Below are 21212 nucleotides of genomic sequence, written 5' to 3' on the forward strand. Positions count from 1 at the left end.
TAAATACATTAATGGAATGCCAGTCAAAATCAAGTATAAGAAAAACAAGCAGCACTCAACTCAAACCACTTCTTGCACTGCAGTTCTAATTATAATTTATATTCAGCTTTATTAAAGTACCAAGCAACATGCTGAAAGTAGAAATCTCTGATACCCCCACTTGTAAAAATGTTTCTTATCCAAAAAAAGACCTGCTGCCTGACAACTAACTACTTGTTTCATGGGGAAAACATGATCAAAGTAAAAAATGAAAAGCAAACAAGAAATAAGCTCAAGATACATTGCTTAAAAGGATTACTGTACAGGTTATGGACCACACGATTGGCATTCTGTTTAGTTTACGGGTAAAGCCTGCAGAGATGACTGGAAGTCTCCAAGTGTAATGAGCTTCTTAAAATAATGTAATCCTGTCCTTTATTACAAATACTGTCATATGCATTTCAATACCCGAGGCTTATACATTATCTAGTTAAGTATTCTCTACATGGCAACGACAGAAAGGTTTTCAATGTTGGCAATTCTTTAACAGTATGCTTATTAAAGCTTACTTGCATCTTACGATCTCAGCCAAGCTTACCTGATGGTCATTAAAGAATTGCTACTTAAACACAGAGCAACAGGCACTCTGAGTAATAAGCATAAATCAACAGTACAAAAATATGACAGAAGCCAGACCATTCTGCAAAAAGCAAGGACAGATGAAAAGCCACTCTAGTACTTGTGTCTACCTTGGATGGGGGGGATACTCTGCACATTTACACTGCATAACTACTCCTTGCCTTGCTTCAACACATCCAGAGTCACTACATGGGGGAGTGGGGTGCAACAAGTATGTCACAATTTGAAATGTCTCTGGCTGACTGTGATGGCCCTGACACATTTGTCATACCTCTCAACCTCAGAGCAAGAAATCTGGACAAAGCCATACAAAGAAGTGGGACAAAGTCCCAAAAATAAGGACAAGTTTAAATATTGCTCTTATAAACTTAGAAAGATAATAGAATAGGTCTTGCATTAGTATGAATTTTCTGAATGGTATGAAATCTGAAACTCAAATGTCTGTCATTATTTTCTAACTTCAGTCTTTAATGATTTGTCACTAATTTGCCAAAAAAACCCCACAATTTTATGAAAAATGGACCAAAAATGTGATGTAAAAATATAAAATAGCTACACAATACAGCTGGGAACCTGTCAAAAAAAGGGACACTTTAATATTAGTACTGCTAACTTGAGCAGCTGACAAAATAAAAGAATCTACATGCATTTCTGAAATAAAAGTAATCTATAACTCTGATTATTACAGTTATTTCTTAATTGTAAACCCTCCATGTTTTCTTCCAAAATTGCTATTTTATGAGGGATTATTAGGGGGAAGAGCAACATTTTGAGCCCAAATCAGGGACAGTTGAGAGGTTTGGCTATGCCTAATTCTTTAAGCAATTTATTTGCATGTACATCTCAACCTGTTAATGCAATAAATCTGGACAAGGCCAAATATATTGGGGGAATATATAAACAGTACTAAAAATTGCTCTTGTATAAACTGAGACAGTTGATAGAACAACAGGTCTTACTTCAGCATGCATTTTTCTGAAGGTTATGAAGTCTGAAACTCAGTGTGTCATTATTTAGTGACTTAATTCCTAAATGATTTGCCAGAAAACCACACATTGTATGAGGAACAAACCAAAAATAAGAAGCAAAAATCTATTCATTCTTTGAAAATCTGGTCAGTTGGGAGGTATAGTTCAGCTGGGGCTGTCTTTAAGTTTTCCGCCCTTCCCCCTCACAAAATCATGGTCAAATGGAGCCTCCACCTGCAGCCAATTCCAATGATCCATTACTTCGCTATTTCACTCCATTTACCATAAACACTAATGTGCATACTGATTTACTTCTATGATGATTTGGACTTCATTTGAAAGTTTTATTTTGCATTTTACAGCACAAACACTAAGACATCTGCTAAACAAACTTTGCATTAAAACTTCTCTACCCTTGAAACTCACATTCATTGAAACAGCATTGAAACCCACATTCAAAGAAAATACATTTTACCAGTGGCAGATAAAGACTAATTCTGGGCTGTTTTCAAATCATAGGCCCCTTGCATATGAAACATACATGTGCTCTTTGATACACCTTCCTATTGTTTTGAACATTTTCCAGTAAACTATGAAACAAAACACATGCACCAATAATGACAAAACTGCCCAATTCAGAACATCTTTCCAGTAAACAATGAAACAAAATGCATGCACCCATAATGACAAAACTGCCCAGTTCAGAACATTTCCATCATAAAAGTCTACTCAAACTTATACAGTCCAACATTATCAGCAAATATGCACAATTCTACAGTCCACCATTATCAGTAAATATGCACAATTCTACAGTCTACCATTATCAGTAAATATGCACAATCTCTGAAGAAGTAAAAAAGTCATCTAAATAATTCCACATTAAATAAATCTGTAACTAATGAAGAGGTTGCTGCTAGCAAACACCTTTATATTTCATGGTTTCATCGAAAAATAAAGTGTCTGATGCCCCTGAGGAATAAATTGCCTATATTACATTAAAAATAATAAGCTAGTAATATTGCAATAGGAAATGGATGGCAAACTGATAACAGGCTCATAGTTAGCATCTTAACTTTTTCAGTACGGCAGCATTCACCCCTTGTGGGAATAGAACCAACACAAATCTACTCAGTACTCAACTGCATCTCAACTTCGCAGCACAAGAAATCTGGAAAAAGCCAAATTTATTGGGGGGGGGGGGGCTCAAAAGCCCAAAAACCAGGGACACATTAAACATTGCTTGTATAATCTTGGAAAGTTGCTAGAATAAAATGCTGTGTTACCACCATACATTTTACTGCCAAGGTCCCTGTGCAAAAGAGTCAGAGCAACATACCACTATGCCAAATCAGCTGCTTTGTGAAAGAAAAATGCTGTGTTACCATCATACATTTTACTGCCAAGGTCCCTGTGCAAAACAGTCAGAGCAACATACCACTACGCCAAATCAGCTGCTTTGTGAAAGAGTGGAAGACTGAAACTTAAATGGCTATCATTTAATGAATTCAGTTCTCACCATAGCTGTCAACCACTTAGCACAAACACCTGGACAAATCCAGTAATGAGGGAATAGAGCCCTCAAACATATTCAGTGAATTCAGTTCTTGCCATAGCTGTCAACCTTAGCATAAAAAACCTGGACAAAGCCAATAATGGGGTAATACAGTCCCAAAAATAAGGACACATTTCAAATATTCATCTTATAAACTTAGAAAATTGCTAGAATAAAAGGTTGTGTTACTGTGTATTTTCTGAAGAATATGAAGTCTGAAATTCAAATGCCTGTCAATTTTACTTCTGACGGAATAAAAACAATTTTCAGCAGAGGCCCAGGGAGAAATACTGCAGACACATGTCTTTGTAAAATGGCAAGACACCAGAGCAAATTCACACAAACACAGGGATGAGATGCAAACTCCACAAAGAAGGCACCCCAGCCAAGAATCAAACCAGAAAACCTACAGCTGTGAGGCAACAATGCTACCACTGCACCATCAAATATGTAAGGAGTTAAACATTCAGAAACCTGAAGTCTGAAATTCAAATGCCTGTCAATTGTATTTAACATTTGTTAATCAGGACAATCTGACTTGGAACAAAAAAACAATTTTCAGCAGAGGCCCAGGAAGAAATAATGCAGACATGTCTTTGTAACATGGGAGGACACAAAAGCAAACCCACACAAACACAGGGAGAAGATGCACACCCCACACAGAAGGCACCCCAGCCAAGAATCAAACCAGCCAACCTGTAGCTGTGAGGCAACAATGCTACCACTGCACCATCAAATATCAAGCATTGCAATATTTAGAAACCACAGATATTATGAGGAACAGATCACATCACATATGAGGCAAAAATCTTCAATTTTATTTTACAAATGGTGGTGGGTAGGGAATTCAGGTCCTTAACACCTGCATGCAAGGTACAGGGTTCAAGCCTGAGGTATTCCCTACCACACCACCATGAGTTTGTTCTAGCCACCAGTATATAGCAACTGGGGCACACACACACACACACACAACACACGCACACACACACACACACACACACACACACACGCACACATGCACACACGCACACACACACACACACACACACCATTAAATAAATCCAGATCCCTTCATGCTGGGACAGAGTCTCGGTGCTTCTTACACCTCTCCTATTGGATGCTTTCCCTGTTGGAGGATGGGGCTAGTGTCACAAGTATATATGGTAGTCCATGACAATGATGCACCAGTGGCATGTGTTTGTTGTTACATGGATATTAGCAGTCCCTACAGTGATATAGATGCCTAGGTCACAACCCCAGGGGAGGGGATAAGGCCTTCATACAAAATGCTGTCATATCTAGGATGCTGGTGACAGCACAAACTCTTCAAAGGTTATGTGGATGACAGCCCTTCTGAACAACCATAGGGGATCTGAGAGAAGGTTCTCTACCTCTTGAGAATGAATGAGGTCAAGACAGTTGGGAGGTGGCCCAATGGTTGGCAGCTCAGGGGTGGGGGACCAATAGAAAGTGTTGTTCTGAAAAAACTTAAACATTTTTGTGTCTTGTGGGGCAGGCAAGCAACCACCTACTAAATTTTTAACCATTTATATAATGGTATAATGCTTTTTTTATAAAAATGTTAAAATAATAGGCTGAGTATACATTATGGTCAGATTTGTGCACTGTAAATTAATTATCGCATCTTAGTAGCCTTAGCACTAGTCACTCAGTCCACAGAGTCATCCTGACTCAACATTGGTAATGGGACTTTCTCTCTCTCTCTTCTGAAACCTGAAATGATACATAGTCCATTTTAGAAGCTCACTTAATTTCAGTTAGTCCACCCTTTCTACAGACCCTGTCCCCCCACCAAAAAAAAAAAAAAGTCCAGATTTCAAAACATTTGCTCTCAGTGTAAGTGACTTATGCTTGTGCAATCCTGTGTTGATTCCAAAAGACTTGTTTTTGGACTAAGTGGCTTGCTTCTATGTAAGGCCTATTTATAGAATGGCTTATACCACAGACTAGATTCCAGAAACAAGTTCTCCACTGAACAATGTAACAGTATTTTTTTTGGCAACATATAATGAGACAACAGTAATACCAGGAAAGAAATTGTTTTAACAGCCAGATTTACTAGTAATTTGTAAGGGGAACCAGATTAATGGCTTCAGCTTTGAGATTGGTTGCCCCTCTCTGATAGTGCCATTGTTTGCAACAGCAGTTAGACTACAGTACTAAACCCCTTTATGGTCACCATGCAAATCCTACCTCATGCAACAAACTGTAGGGTTACAAAGGCACCACCAGTATTGGGTGTTGATGTACTGCAGAATGTATTGGGTTCATAAGTGTTAGTGCAGCTATCCATGTAGTGTTGGGTGTTAATCTATATAGGTGACTGCACTGTCAGCGTTGGGTGCTTAACCATCTACATGGGTGACTGCACTGTCAATGTTGGGTGCTTAACCATCTACATGGGTGACTGCACTGTCAGTAGCCAGTGCTGAATCTTTTACCTGAGTTTTGATTATTCTGCTTTAGAAACCATTTCCTGTCACCCTGCTAAACTCGTGGCCTTGGTCATGACCATCTGGTGCCATGTTTCTTGGCATCTCACCCATAATGAGTCTCACAGCAACTATAGTGTGCCCTTAGAAGATAAAGAAATCGACATCCTGGGAATATGTCATTTAAGTTGTGGTCATATACTCTGTTGCCTTGGGATAAGTCACCTACTTTACAAATAGGAAATGGGGATGCTGCAATGCTAGAAATATTGAAATGAAATAGAGTGCATTGTGGACACTGCAAATACCTTTAGACTTCCCTCTTACAGGATGAGAGACAGACAGACACAGAGAGGGAAAGCATGCATCTGTTAATATCTCTGTTGCACTTCTCTTTTCCTCACCCTAACCAGTGAAGCACTGCTACTGCTGACAGCCATCTCTGCTGAGAGTGGGTAGAATGACAACTGCAACAAAGAGTCGCAAACAGTCCAAATATGTTTGACCTCCCCCCCCCACACACACACACACTCTCACCCTTTTTACCTGGAGCGATGTAGATCCCATGCCATTAAATAAATCTATAGCTGTCCCTCTTACCTGGAGTGATCCCTTCATGCCATTAAATCCATAGCTGTTAGTGCACTACAAACCTGCCCGCGCCTTACGTTCATTAGAGCACATCCACCACGCCAGATGTTCTTCCCCCGACGAGACTCCAGCCTGCCGGCGTTGCAGTCCGTGTTTGATCTGTTTCCAGTGACAGTCTATGCAGTTACAACTGCATAGACTTGAACAACAAAAAATGATTCATTGGTTTTAATTTGGCGCCTTTTCTTACTTATCTGTATAAATAGATGTGCTAGAAATGTTATTTGTACTGTCTGATGAAGCGTAGTGGTGACTACTTAAAATTGTTTTGTGTCTACACATTGGATTCGTGATTATAATAGAAGGGAACTGCTTTTATTCTGTTGACTGTGTTATGCTGACTTCTCATGAACTTTGAGTTGTTCATTGATTGAGACAAGTATTTTTACCTTTTCGTGGTGGGAGAGCCTGGTTTCTATCATCAACTGCATAGACTTCTGGGATCTCTGCTCTTACATGTTTCCCAGTCTGGACTGCTGCTGAAACAGTCTGCGCATGCTCCAGACTGTCTCAACAGCAGTCCGGACTAGTGCGCATCGTGAAAGTCCATAAATTTTCATTTTTTTTATCTTTTATTTTCTTTAATTTTTTTATTTTTACAGATGGGGGGGGGGCTGCAGTCCGGTAGTCCAATAGCATGGGCCGCCCCTGCTAGGTGTAGCAATTTCAGTGATCAATGCTACTTTTGCCTTCTTTCGTGGACTACTATATCTGGTTTTCTCACATCTATTTTTTAAACTGTTGGTAATGAGTAATCCTATGTGCTATAAGCTTCATCATTTCTATAATGCTTTGTGACTCATATTTCCAGTGTTTTTCTGCTTCTTCAGTATTATAATGTTTTCACAATCTCCCAATTTTAACAGTCCTTTGCCCCCATTTGAGCACTTTTGAGCAAGTGGCTGCAAGCAAGTGTGTCACAAGCTGCTAGCACTGGAGCATGTGCAGTAGACTCCATCTTGTGTGTTGTTTCTGCCATAATATCCACATGAAATTTGTTATTATTACAACTGTTCAGTGACAGAAGGAGTTGAACCACACCCCTGCAAGAAAGCATGTAGATTCAGTGGTATTATTTTAGATGGTAAATTATTTTGTGTAGCATGAATATCTTTGAAGATATTTTATTACTGAATTCATTGTGCAGGTTGCAGATATTTTTTTGAGTTGTTATGTCACTCCATGTTATTCTACTTAGAATAGTAAAATATGGACTGGCTACTAGTCTATAAAGTGTTTCTGTAAGAGTACGGGTCAGATTAAGATTGAGGGATATGGGAACCTTGTAGTTTTTTGTTTTCTATATTTGTATTTAGGGTGAAAGCAGAAGAGACAGCATATAAGTGCTTGAAATATAAGCTTCATGTAGAAGAATCACCAACATTGAAATCATGGCATAACAGTTAGCAGGAGGAAGAGTTAGTAACTGCATAGAATGGGAGCTACATGTAGTAGAATTACTAATATATAAAAATAATAGTATAATGGGAAGTTTTTACTTGCTTTTACTAATATGTAACCGAGTTTCTAAGCAACATTTTCTGAAGGGCTGCATAGTGACATACAGATTTAATGCATGAGCAGGCACTCTCGTTTTATTACAGGCTAGCTGTACATTGAACTTTTTGTGACTTTGGGATTTGTTATTTCATGAAGCCATTATCTAATTAGTAAGGAAAGTAGAACTAAAACACAGGTGTAGACTTTGTGGTTTTATTAATGCCTATGCAACTATATGTGCTAAGGTAAATACAAAAAAAAAACGGAAAGGCTATGTCATCATTTATATCTGTTGATTGCAGAAGACAATAAGCCTGTGCAGTCAGATGTTTAAATGTATTTACCATTTTACTTCCTCTCCATCTCTATATTCCCCATTCTCCACCTGCCATATGCCTTCTTAAATACCTCGGTGGATTTCCTTTCCTCAGTCATTCTAACATAACATTCCATGAGCTTACCATCTTCTTTGTGAACAAGCACTTTTGGAGATCCACTGATAGTTAATTCTTAAGAGTCTGCTGCCTGTGCCCCTCTTTTCCTGTCCTTCCTATTAAAAGTTGACCCCTTCACATCCCCCTGACATGATCTTATGCACCAATATCATGTCTCTCATTTCTCTTTTGGTCTCAGCTGAGAGGGTTGGAGCTCTTCTAGTGTCATATACCATCTCTCTCTCTCTCCATCCTATATATCTTTCTGGTGTTTTTTTCTCTGGGCTCATTCTACTAGCCTGATGTCCCTTTCTTTGACTGCCCTCCAGAACTGCACACAGTACTCAGGATGTGGCCTGTATAGGGCCTTCTACAGTGTATTATTTTTTTTTTTGCTTCTGGAGTCGGTTGCCTCAGAGAATACACCTGGCCTTTTATTTGCTACTGTCACAGCCCTCTAATTCTGCTCATGGTGGTCCATTCCAGGAGTGACCAATCTTTTCCCTGCACTGCTCTTCCCAACTGATATTTTACATCAGTGTTGTTGTGGCCTAAGTGCAGTACTGTGTTTTGTTTGTAGTAAATCTCGTTAATGTTTTCTGCTCTCTTGATCAGCATTTCCAGTAATTGCCTAAACTCTTCTCTCATCCTTCAGTGCTGCACCTATCTTTGTGTCATCAGCAAAGAGGGTGGTCACGTTTCTGTTCTCTCAGATATGCCTGAGACATACACATTGACAATTACTATTCCTAGGACAGACCCTCTAATGAATGCCAAATGCACTTCTGTTTTATAAGCAAAACTAAAGCACAAAAGAGGGAAATACAGTCTGGTGTAGCAAGTGAGAATAAACTTCATGTTGACCAAGATGGCATACAAAGGTATTGTATGTATAAAATATTAAAAGGTAAGAGAATTGTGCATATCAAGAAACTTTTGGAACTATCTGTTTTGTGAAATTACCAAGGCAGTGTGCATTTCATGTATAAAAGACTGACTTTAACTGGGAATACCATATAATTTTTATTTATTTTTCACTTTGTTGACCAGGTTAGACCCACTAGGCTAATGGCCTCTTTTCAGGGAAACCTGAGATGGTAGTCATACTGACTAGAGAATTATTTTTTGGTCAGGAAACCAGAGAACTTCCCCTAATCTCTGGAGGCGAGGACGTGAGGCACTATTTGGAGCTGGTAGGTGGTGCCAGTGGGCTGCTACTGCAGTTTCAGGAATATCAAGATCGAAGAGACTTCAGCAGAGGTGCAGAGAAGAACAGGAGGAAGACTTACTGAAGGAAGGAGAAGGAGACAAAATAAATGTCACAAAGTTGCTAGTTGGAGTATTGGAGACACAAGTGCTGGTAGGTTTGATGAACAAGCAGAGACAAAGGAAGGAAAGGAACTGCGATGGAATGGCATGCTGGAGAGAGTATAACAGGAGGAAGAAACTGAGAGGTTAGAAATGAAAGCAACAGCTGGTGAAGGGAAAACAATAGAGGTATTCTGAGCTGGTGGAATAGCCAATTTTAGGGTTTATCTGTGTAACAAGGTTTTTTGCAGATGTAGCAAGGGGGAAAGGAAGAATGAGCTGAGGGGGAGCAAAGGTTTGCAGTTTCCCAACAGTCATAGAGAAGATAACCAGTGGTAGTAATAAGAAGTAAAAATGATGGCAGTGTGGACAGGTATGATATTATGGATAGTTATTATTTTGCAACTAGGGTTTGACATTGAAGACATAACAGCATTAATTAATTTGGGAGCAGAACCTTATTGTGAAGTGACATTTGAAAGTGTTAACTTGCTAGAAAAAATAAGACTGAGACTGGAAAAAGAATACAGTAGTACCATGGAAAGACTATTTATTTCAGAGCTTGGAATTGCAATTAAAGTGGAATTAAATGTGTAATTTAGGACTTCAGATATGGATAAACATGAGTTAAAATGTTTTTTTTCTTTCACCATGTAGTAAAGTACATGAAGTTAAAAAATATGTGATAAGTAACAATGGATGTTAAGGATGGGGAAATTCAAAACATTTCAAATACAATAATTGTGAATAGTATGAGAGTATATGTTAGGTCCTGGAGCCAATCTAAAGCATGTTATTTCTGTGGAGAAGAAAATAATTTAGTACAAAAGTGTAAAAAAACAAAGGTGTGACCAATGTGGGGGGAGGGGACATATAACAAAAACCTGTAAGCCTGGTTGTAGAAAATAAGTTTCAAAGAAAGACAAATGATCAGAGAAGAATTAAGTAGTTGGCAACAAATTGTTTCAATGAGCACCAGCAACAGCAAAACAGAATAACAGCCTTGGGTGAATTAGGGGGTTATTCCCCATGACACAGGCTTTGTCCCTGTACACATTTGTTGAATATAGCTTCCTCCATGGTTGCACAGCCTTAAGTGAAGTTACAAGTTTTCAGTGAAAAGGTACATTGTTAGGCTGGGACTTGAGAATCTATACCATTAGCAATTTAAACCACACTGCTGGAGTTGTCTTGCTCTGCTTTTCATGCAGTGACTGCAGACACCTCAGCCTAGCTGCATCCTGGTACTTACTCTTCTGACCCCAAGTTGCTATTCCCACATCCTCTTTTCTGCTTCTGATTTCTGGTTCTGTACAGCCACATCTCTCCCCTTTAATCTTTAGTTATGTTATATTCACTACAGCACGTAGTATATGATGAATGTCATTATTATAATTCACAGTTGCGTATTGCTAGTCCCTCAGTGTATGTTGTTAGAGTATTGTACACCAGTATGCTTGCTGTATATATTGAATGCACTGATAATAATCATCACACACAAAAACAATATAAATAAATATGCTGTATATGTATAATCACTGCAACAAATACTTCTGTATCCATTTGCCCCCTGAGAATTGTATTCTTTGAAATTTTATTATATACATTTATTTTGAGCAGACTCATTCAATAGTGTGAAAATCCAGCTACAGCATCACTGGTTATTTTTTTGTGTTTTCTGGAAACTTCTCTTATTTCTACAGGTTTGTGAAATCCCTGTTTTCAGTACAAACCTCAACTAACAGATGCCCATCCTCCTTCTGATACACACTGATATTTATAAAGGTATTTTGTCTCATTCATTCATTTTATTCATTTGTTAATTAGATGGGTCATCTGGACTACAAGCCCTTTTCAGCCACAACCTTGACTCATTGAACAGGGAACAAACTGGGAACCACAAGTGCATTGCATTTCATCTCCAAATACTGGTTACCAAATAAAAAATGCTCCAGGGGACTGTAAAATGCCACTTTCATGCAAAATAACCACAGTGCCAAAACCGCTCCAATTCACACTTAATTTAATGAAAACCACATAATATTTTCTGAGAGTGGCATGTTACAGTCCCCTGGATCATTTTTATTTGGTTATCATTGAACAAATAAAACAACAATGCAGCAATAATTGTCAGAACCATAAATATGTCATATATAAACTTTTTGTTAGGAAACAAAAAAATGCATTATTGACTAATTTGTACCTTTATTCCTTTAAGTTTTTATTTAAAAACAGAAAATAATTATGCAATGTATTAGGTGCTGTAAGCAGTGTAAGGTATCTACCCTGCATCTCTAAAGCATTTGAATTTGTAGTCCTCAAAAAGATAATTGCTCAGCATAGCTTGGAAAACTGTCAGTGTATGGTGCTCTCTGAAATCAATTGGAAGACTAGCTCAATGTGCTGGGCCAAGTTTTAAGAGCCATGGTTCTCATGTAGAAGTACCAAAATGTTTGGCTCTTAAAAGGTAGTGGTACTTTTGTTGTGGTAACTTAATTCACAAAAGGTCATTATTACAATCTATTTTGACCCAGGGGAGGGTATTTTATTTACTGTAATTCTGAAGTAAGTTGGTGTTATTTGAGGAGTTTAGTGTGATGATGGGTAGGGCTTACTCCATTTTAGGTCCAAATACATGTTTAGCTCATAATTTTCTTGCTTCCATGGTAAGAAAGTTTGAAATTCTACAGATCATTTTAATTTGGTAAATTATTCTATCAACGACTTTCTCAGTGTGGTGCCTGAAAGATAAGGCTGAGTCCATGCACTGCTCAAGGCACGTCTGTTTATTAACTTAGCTGAATACATTACCAAGTGGGTTCTTTAGTAAAATGGATTTTTCATTCTCTAATTTTTGTGGTGTTACAAACAGCATTAAGGTTATCCTCTCGGAATTAGTTATCGGTTTATTAGGTATTTTGTATTGAAAGGGAGCTCCAAAGCCACTTTGGATTTTATTTTGCAGACTGAGTAGAGATTTGCTGGAGTTTAGAAGCAGGATGTAATCAGTATAACTGATTAGATTAATATCTGGGAGAAGAAAGCTGAGGTAATTTAAAAAGGTAAATAGGTCTCAGTATTAACCCCTGTGAGATACCTGATGAGCAATGGTCTACCATAACCTGAAATTTTCTGTTGTTCAGATAGCTAATGAAACACATGGAAATTGGTATAGTCTATGAGTTGTTCATAGACAGGTTTTTCACTTTTCTGTGACCAGACAAAGGTTTGAAATAGAGCAAAAGTATTTTATTTTTTTTTTAATTTGTGAGTTTTTGTAGAAGTATTACTGCATGTTTGAAGTGTCTTAGTACTAAGCTGGAGGTGGGTGAGAGGTTAAAATATAGGCAAGAGGCTTATAGGTATCAGAAGCTGTTCTTCTAAGAACAGTTTAGTTGACAGGGGATGCTTTTGTGTCTTTTCTCAATTTTTAAGGAGTTTAAATGCTGCTTACTGTTTGCCATTGATTTCTCTGAAGGAAAAGTTTAGTAGGTTGCCAAAATCATTATGTGATAGAGATAGTAAAAGCTGGATTGATTTGACTATATGGCATATTGCTGTCTCTTTCGTATGGTGTGTATAGTATTACTGTTGTATTTTGGGTAGAATTTACTCGAGATAAAGAAGTCTGAGTGGTCATTTTATTTTACATTCCTTCTGTGTTTTTATATTGGTTTGATTTGTTGGTTATGTTTCCTGTAAGTTATTTTATACTTTTTTCAGTTTAATTTCTCCAAATCTTTTGGGTTTCTAATACCCTGTCGGCAATGGACCCCACTCCTAAGTCAAAGTATGATTAAAGTTCATGCAATTAGTATTGTTTCAACCTTTGATGCTAGCGAAAAGTGACTGCAGCAGTCACAATGTGCATAGAACTGACTCCTGCAATTCATAGGGAGTTACATGTATTGACAACATATCTAAATATGACTGCAAATTCTTTTTTATGAGACCCATTTTTCCTACTATTATTGGAACTGTCTGCATATTCTTCTTCCACATTGTCCTCATTTCCGCCTGTAAATCTTGGTATTTTATGACTTTGTGTCTTTCTTTCTCTGTATGTAAGACACTGTAATCACTGGATGTAGCAATTTCAGTGACAAATGCTACTTTTGTCTTCTTTTCATGGACTACTAGTATTTTGTTTTCTCACGGCTACTTTTTGAACTGTTGGTAATGGGTGATCCAATGTGGTATAAATGTCATCATTTTCTATAATACTTTGTGGCCCATGTTTCCATTGCTCCTCAGCTACTTCAATAATATAATGTTTTCACAATCCCCAATGCAATGGTCTTGCCACATTAGTATGCCTTTCAGTATGCAGGCCTTCTGCCATTAGTGTATCACACCCAGTAACAAGCTGTGTGACTGTTTCTTATTCTGTTTTACAAAACCTGCATTTGTCTGTTTCTCTGACATGTTCAATGGACATTGTAAACCAATGTCTACATAGTCCACCATCCTGATTCACCAATATTAACCTTTCAACTTTTTGTTTAAATTCACCTCTCCTTAACCTTCCTGCATTAGCTCTGGATCAACATGAGGTTATTCCAGGAATTTTCTGTACTTGCAACTATATTTATGCATTTTCTACATTTCTTGCCTTCTTATCTGATCCTTCACCTTATATTCTTTCTTTTGTTTTTTGGCACATTCAGTTGCTGCCTGATTTTTGTCTACTTCAGGTTCTTTTTTTAATTTTTCCAAGTCTTTTGAGTTTCTAACACCATGATGGGAATGGATCCCCTTCCTAAGTCAAAGTATGATTAAAGTTCATGAAATTAGTATTGTTTCAATCTTTGATGTTAGCCAGAAGTGCTGTTTCACCCACAATGTGCCCAGTAATGACTCCTGCAATTCATATGGAGTTACATGTATCGGTAACATACCTAAGTACGATTGTAAATTATTTTTTATAAGACCAGTAGCTCCTACTACTATTAGAACTGTCTGCATATCCTTCTCCAACATTGCCCTCATTTCTACCTGCAAATCCTCGTATTTAATGACTTTGTGTCTCTTTCTACATAAGACACTAGTCACTAGGTGTCAGTGACGGCTAGTGACTTCAAATCAAATGGGGGCTGCAGGAGACAGCTGAATGGGTAGGGTCAATGGGAAGGGGTGTGGCCAACTAGAAAGGGGAGGAGCTATGCTCAAAACTACACTGCCCTGGTTGCCAAACCGTCATTATGAGAGTCCAATCAAGACAAAATGAAGTGTAGAAGAATAAAAATATTTTAATGCATTGGCTGTATGACAGCTTACTTAATATCTAGATGGAAACAAAAAGGTTGTGAGGCATGAAAAAATAAATTACTTTTTAAATACATTAATGGAATGCCAGTCAAAATCAAGTATAAGAAAAACAAGCAGCACTCAACTCAAACCACTTCTTGCACTGCAGTTCTAATTATAATTTATATTCAGCTTTATTAAAGTACCAAGCAACATGCTGAAAGTAGAAATCTCTGATGCCCCCACTTGTAAAAATGTTTCTTATCCAAAAAAAGACCTGCTGCCTGACAACTATCTACTTGTTTCATGGGGAAAACTTGATCAAAGTAAAAAATGAAAAGCAAACAAGAAATAAGCTCAAGATACATTGCTTAAAAGGATTACTGTACAGGTTATGGACCACACGATTGGCATTCTGTTTAGTTTACGGGTAAAGCCTGCAGAGATGACTGGAAGTCTCCAAGTGTAATAAGCTTCTTAAAATAATGTAATCCTGTCCTTTATTACAAATACTGTCATATGCATTTCAATACCCAAGACTTATACATTATCTAGTTAAGTATTCTCTACATAGCAACGACAGAAAGGTTTTCAATGTTGGCAATTCTTTAACAGTATGCTTATTAAAGCTTACTTGCATCTTACGATCTCAGCCGAGCTTACCTGATGGTCATTAAAGAATTGCTACTTAAACACAGAGCAACAGGCACTCTGAGTAATAAGCATAAATCAACAGTACAAAAATATGACAGAAACCAGACCATTCTGCAAAAATCAAGGACAGATGAAAAGCCACTCTAGTACTTGTGTCTACCTTGGATGGGGGGGATACTCTGCACATTTACACTGCATAACTACTCCTTGCCTTGCTTCAACACATCCAGAGTCACTACATGGGGGAGTGGGGTGCAACAAGTATGTCACAATTTGAAATGTCTCTGGCTGACTGTGATGGCCCTGACACATTTGTCATACCTCTCAACCTCAGAGCAAGAAATCTGGACAAAGCCATACAAAGAAGTGGGACAAAGTCCCAAAAATAAGGACAAGTTTTAAATATTGCTCTTATAAACTTAGAAAGATAATAGAATAGGTCTTGCATTAGTATGAATTTTCTGAATGGTATGAAATCTGAAACTCAAATGTCTGTCATTATTTTCTAACTTCAGTCTTTAATGATTTGTCACTAATTTGCCAAAAAAACCCCACAATTTTATGAAAAATGGACCAAAAATGTGATGTAAAAATATAAAATAGCCACACAATACAGCTGGGAACCTGTCAAAAAAGGGACACTTTAATATTAGTACTGCTAACTTGAGCAGCTGACAAAATAAAAGAATCTACATGCATTTCTGAAATAAAAGTAATCTATAACTCTGATTATTACAGTTATTTCTTAATTGTAAACCCTCCATGTTTTCTTCCAAAATTGCTATTTTGCGGAGGGATTATTAGGGGGAAGAGCAACATTTTGAGCCCAAATCAGGGACAGTTGAGAGGTTTGGCTATGCCTAATTCTTTAAGCAATTTATTTGCATGTACCTCTCAACCTGTTAATGCAATAAATCTGGACAAGGCCAAATATATTGGGGGAATATATAAACAGTACTAAAAATTGTCTTGTATAAACTGAGACAGTTGATAGAACAACAGGTCTTACTTCAGCATGCATTTTTCTGAAGGTTATGAAGTCTGAAACTCAGTGTGTCATTATTTAGTGACTTAGTTCCTAAATGATTTGCCAGAAAACCACACATTTTATGAGGAACAAACCAAAAATAAGAAGCAAAAATCTATTCATTCTTTGAAAATCTGGACAGTTGGGAGGTATAGTTCAGCTGGGGCTGTCTTTAAGTTTGCCGCCCTTCCCCCTCACAAAATCATGGTCAAATGGAGCCTCCACCTGAAGCCAATTCCAATGATCCATTACTTCGCTATTTCACTCCATTTACCATAAACACTAATGTGCATACTGATTTACTTCTATGATGATTTGGACTTCATTTGAAAGTTTTATTTTGCATTTTACAGCACAAACACTAAGACAGCTGCTAAACAAACTTAGCATTAAAACTTCTCTACCCTTGAAACTCACATTCATTGAAACAGCATTGAAACCCACATTCAAAGAAAATACATTTTACCAGTGGCAGATAAAGACTAATTCTGGGCTGTTTTCAAATCATAGGCCCCTTGCATATGAAACATACATGTGCTCTTTGATACACCTTCCTATTGTTTTGAACATTTTTCCAGTAAACTATGAAACAAAACACATGCACCAATAATGACAAAACTGCCCAATTCAGAACATCTTTCCAGTATACAATGAAACAAAATGCATGCACCCATAATGACAAAACTGCCCAGTTCAGAACATTTCCATCATAAAAGTCTACTCAAACTTATACAGTCCAACATTATCAGCAAATATGCACAATTCTACAGTCCACCATTATCAGTAAATATGCACAATTCTACAGTCCACCATTATCAGTAAATATGCACAATCCCTGAAGAAGTAAAAATGTCATCTAAATAATTCCGCATTAAATAAATCTGTAACTAATGAAAAGGTTGCTGCTAGCAAACACCTTTATATTTCATGGTTTCATCAAAAAATAAAGTGTCTGATGCCCCTGAGGAATAAATTGCCTATATTATATTAAAAATAATAAGCTAGTAATATTGCAATAGGAAATGGATGGCAAACTGATAGCAGGCTCTTAGTTAGTATCATAACTTTTTCAGTACGGCAGCATTCACCCCTTGTGGGAATAGAACCAACACAAATCTACTCAGTACTCAACTGCATCTCAACTTCGCAGCACAAGAAATCTGGAAAAAGCTAAATTTATTGGGGGCTGAAAAGCCCAAAAACCAGGGACACATTAAACATTGCTTGTATAATCTTGGAAAGTTGCTAGAATAAAATGCTGTGTTACCACCATACATTTTACTGCCAAGGTCCCTGTGCAAAAGAGTCAGAGCAACATACCACTATGCCAAATCAGCTGCTTTGTGAAAGAAAAATGCTGTGTTACCACCATACATTTTACTGCCAAGGTCCCTGTGCAAAACAGTCAGAGCAACATACCACTACGCCAAATCAGCTGCTTTGTGAAAGAGTGGAAGACTGAAACTTAAATGGCTATCATTTAATGAATTCAGTTCTCACCATAGCTGTCAACCTCTTTGCACAAAACACCTGGACAAACCCAGTAATGAGGGAATAGAGTCCTCAAACATATTCATTGAATTCAGTTCTTGCCATAGCTGTCAACCTTAGCATAAAAAACCTGGACAAAGCCAATAATGGGGTAATACAGTCCCAAAAATAAGGACACATGTCAAATATTCATCTTATAAACTTAGAAAATTGCTAGAATAAAAGGTTGTGTTGCTATGTATTTTCTGAAGAATATGAAGTCTGAAATTCAAATGCCTGTCAATTTTACTTCTGGCGGAATAAAAACAATTTTCAGCAGAGGCCCAGGGAGAAATAATGCAGACACATGTCTTTGTAAAATGGCAAGACACCAGAGCAAATCCACACAAACACAGGGATGAGATGCAAACTCCACAAAGAAGGCACCCCAGCCAAGAATCAAACCAAAAAACCTATAGCTGTGAGGCAACAATGCTACCACTGCACCATCAAATATGTAAGGAATTAAACATTCAGAAACCTGAAGTCTGAAATTCAAATGCCTGTCAATTGTATTTAACATTTGTTAATCAGGACAATCTGACTTGGAACAAAAAAACAATTTTCAGCAGAGGCACAGGAAGAAATAATGCAGACATGTCTTTGTAACATGGGAGGACACAAAAGCAAACCCACACAAACACAGGGAGAAGATGCAGACCCCACACAGAAGGCACCCCAGCCAAGAATCAAACCAGCCAACCTGCAGCTGTGAGGCAACAATACTACCACTGCACCATCAAATATCAAGCATTGCAATATTTAGAAACCACAGATATTATGAGGAACAGATCACATCAAATATGAGGCAAAAATCTGCAATTTTATTTTACAAATGGTGGTGGGTAGGGAATTCAGGTCCTTAACACCTGCATACAAGGTACAGGGCTCAAGCCTGAGGTATTCCCTACCACACCACCATGAGTTTTTTTCTAGCCACCAGTATATAACAACTGGGGCACACACACACACACACACACACACACACACACACACACACACACACACACACACACACACACACACACACACACACACACACACACACACACACCATTAAATAAATCCAGATCCCTTCGTGCTGGGACAGAGTCTCAGTGCTTCTTACACCTCTCCTATTGGATGTTTTCCCTGTTGGAGGATGGGGCTAGTGTCACAAGTATATATGGTAGTCCATGACAATGATGCACCAGTGGCATGTGTTTGTTGTTACATGGATATTATCAGTTCCTACAGTGATATAGATGCCTAGGTCACAACCCCAGGGGAGGGGATAAGGCCTTTATACAAAATGCTGTCATATCTAGGATGCTGGTGACAGCACAAACTCTTCAAAGGTTATGTGGATGACAGCCCTTCTGGACAACCATAGGGGATCTGAGAGAAGGTTCTCTACCTCTTGAGAATGAATGAGGTCAAGACAGTTGGGAGGTGGCCCAATGGTTGGCAGCTCAGGGGTGGGGGACCAATAGAAAGTGTTGTTCTGAAAAAACTTAAACATTTTTGTGTCTTGTGGGGCAGGTAGGCAACCACCTACTAAACTTTTAACCATTTATATAATGGTATAATGCTTTTTTTATAAAAATGTTAAAATAATAGGCTGAGTATACATTATGGTCAGATTTGTGCACTGTAAATTAATTATCGCATCTTAGTAGCCTTAGCACTAGTCACTCAGTCCACAGAGTCATCCTGACTCAACATTGGTAATGGGACTTTCTCTCTCTCTCTTCTGAAACCTGAAATGATACATAGTCCATTTAGAAGCTCACTTAATTTCAGTTAGTCCACCCTTTCTACAGACCCTGTCCCCCCACCAAAAAAAAAAGTCCAGATTTCAAAACATTTGCTCTCAGTGTAAGTGACTTATGCTTGTGCAATCCTGTGTTGATTCCAAAAGACTTGTTTTTGGACTAAGTGGCTTGCTTCTATGTAAGGCGTATTTATAGAATGGCTTATACCACAGACTAGATTCCAGAAACAAGTTTTCCACTGAACAATGTAACAGTATTTTTTTTGGCAACATATAATGAGACAGCAGTAATGCCAGGAAAGAAATTGTTTTAACAGCCAGATTTACTAGTTATTTGTAAGGGGAACCAGATTAATGGCTTCAGCTTTGAGATTGGTTGCCCCTCTCTGATAGTGCCATTGTTTGCAACAGCAGTTAGACTACAGTACTAAACCCCTTTATGGTCACCATGCAAATCCTACCTCATGCAACAAACTGTAGGGTTACAAAGGCACCACCAGTATTGGGTGTTGATGTACTGCAGAATGTATTGGGTTCATAAGTGTTAGTGCAGCTATCCATGTAGTGTTGGGTGTTAATTTATATAGGTGACTGCACTGTCAGCGTTGGGTGCTTAACCATCTACATGGGTGACTGCACCGTCAATGTTGAATGCTTAACCATCTACATGGGTGACTGCACTGTCAGTAGCCAGTGCTGAATCTTTTACCTGAGTTTTGATTATTCTGCTTTAGAAACCATTTCCTGTCACCCCGCTAAACTCGTGGCCTTGGTCATGACCATCTGGTGCCATGTTTCTTGGCATCTCACCCATAATGAGCCTCACAGCAACTATAGTGTGTCTTAGAAGATAAAGAAATCAACATCCTGGGAATATGTCATTTAAGTTGTGGTCATATACTCTGTTGCCTTGGGATAAGTCACCTACTTTACAAATAGGAAATGGGGATGCTGCAATGCTAGAAATCTTGAAATGAAATAGAGTGCATTGTGGACACTGCAAATACCTTTAGACTTCCCTCTTACAGGATGAGAGACAGACAGACACAGAGAGGGAAAGCATGCATCTGTTAATATCTCTGTTGCACTTCTCTTTTCCTCACCCTAACCAGTGAAGCACTGCTACTGCTAACAGCCATCTCTGCTGAGAGTGGGTAGAATGACAACTGCAACAAAGAGTCGCAAACAGTCCAAATATGTTTGACCCCCCCACACACACACACACACTCACCCTTTTTACCTGGAGCGATGTAAATCCCATGCCATTAAATAAATCTATAGCTGTCCCTCTTACCTGGAGCGATCCCTTCGTGCCATTAAATCTATAGCTGTTAGTGCACTACAAACCTGCCTGTGCATTACGTTCGTTGGAGCACATCCACCACGCCAGATGTTCTTCCCCTGACGAGACTCCAGCCTGCCGACGTTGCAGTCCGTGTTCGATCTGTTTCCAGTGACAGTCTATGCAGTTACAACTGCATAGACTTGAACAACAAAAAAAATTTTTTGGGTCAACT

This window comes from Protopterus annectens, chromosome 5.part0 (genome assembly GCF_019279795.1).
Source record: "Protopterus annectens isolate FY-2018-M chromosome 5.part0, PAN1.0, whole genome shotgun sequence".
Classification (NCBI taxonomy): Eukaryota; Metazoa; Chordata; order Ceratodontiformes; family Protopteridae; genus Protopterus; species Protopterus annectens.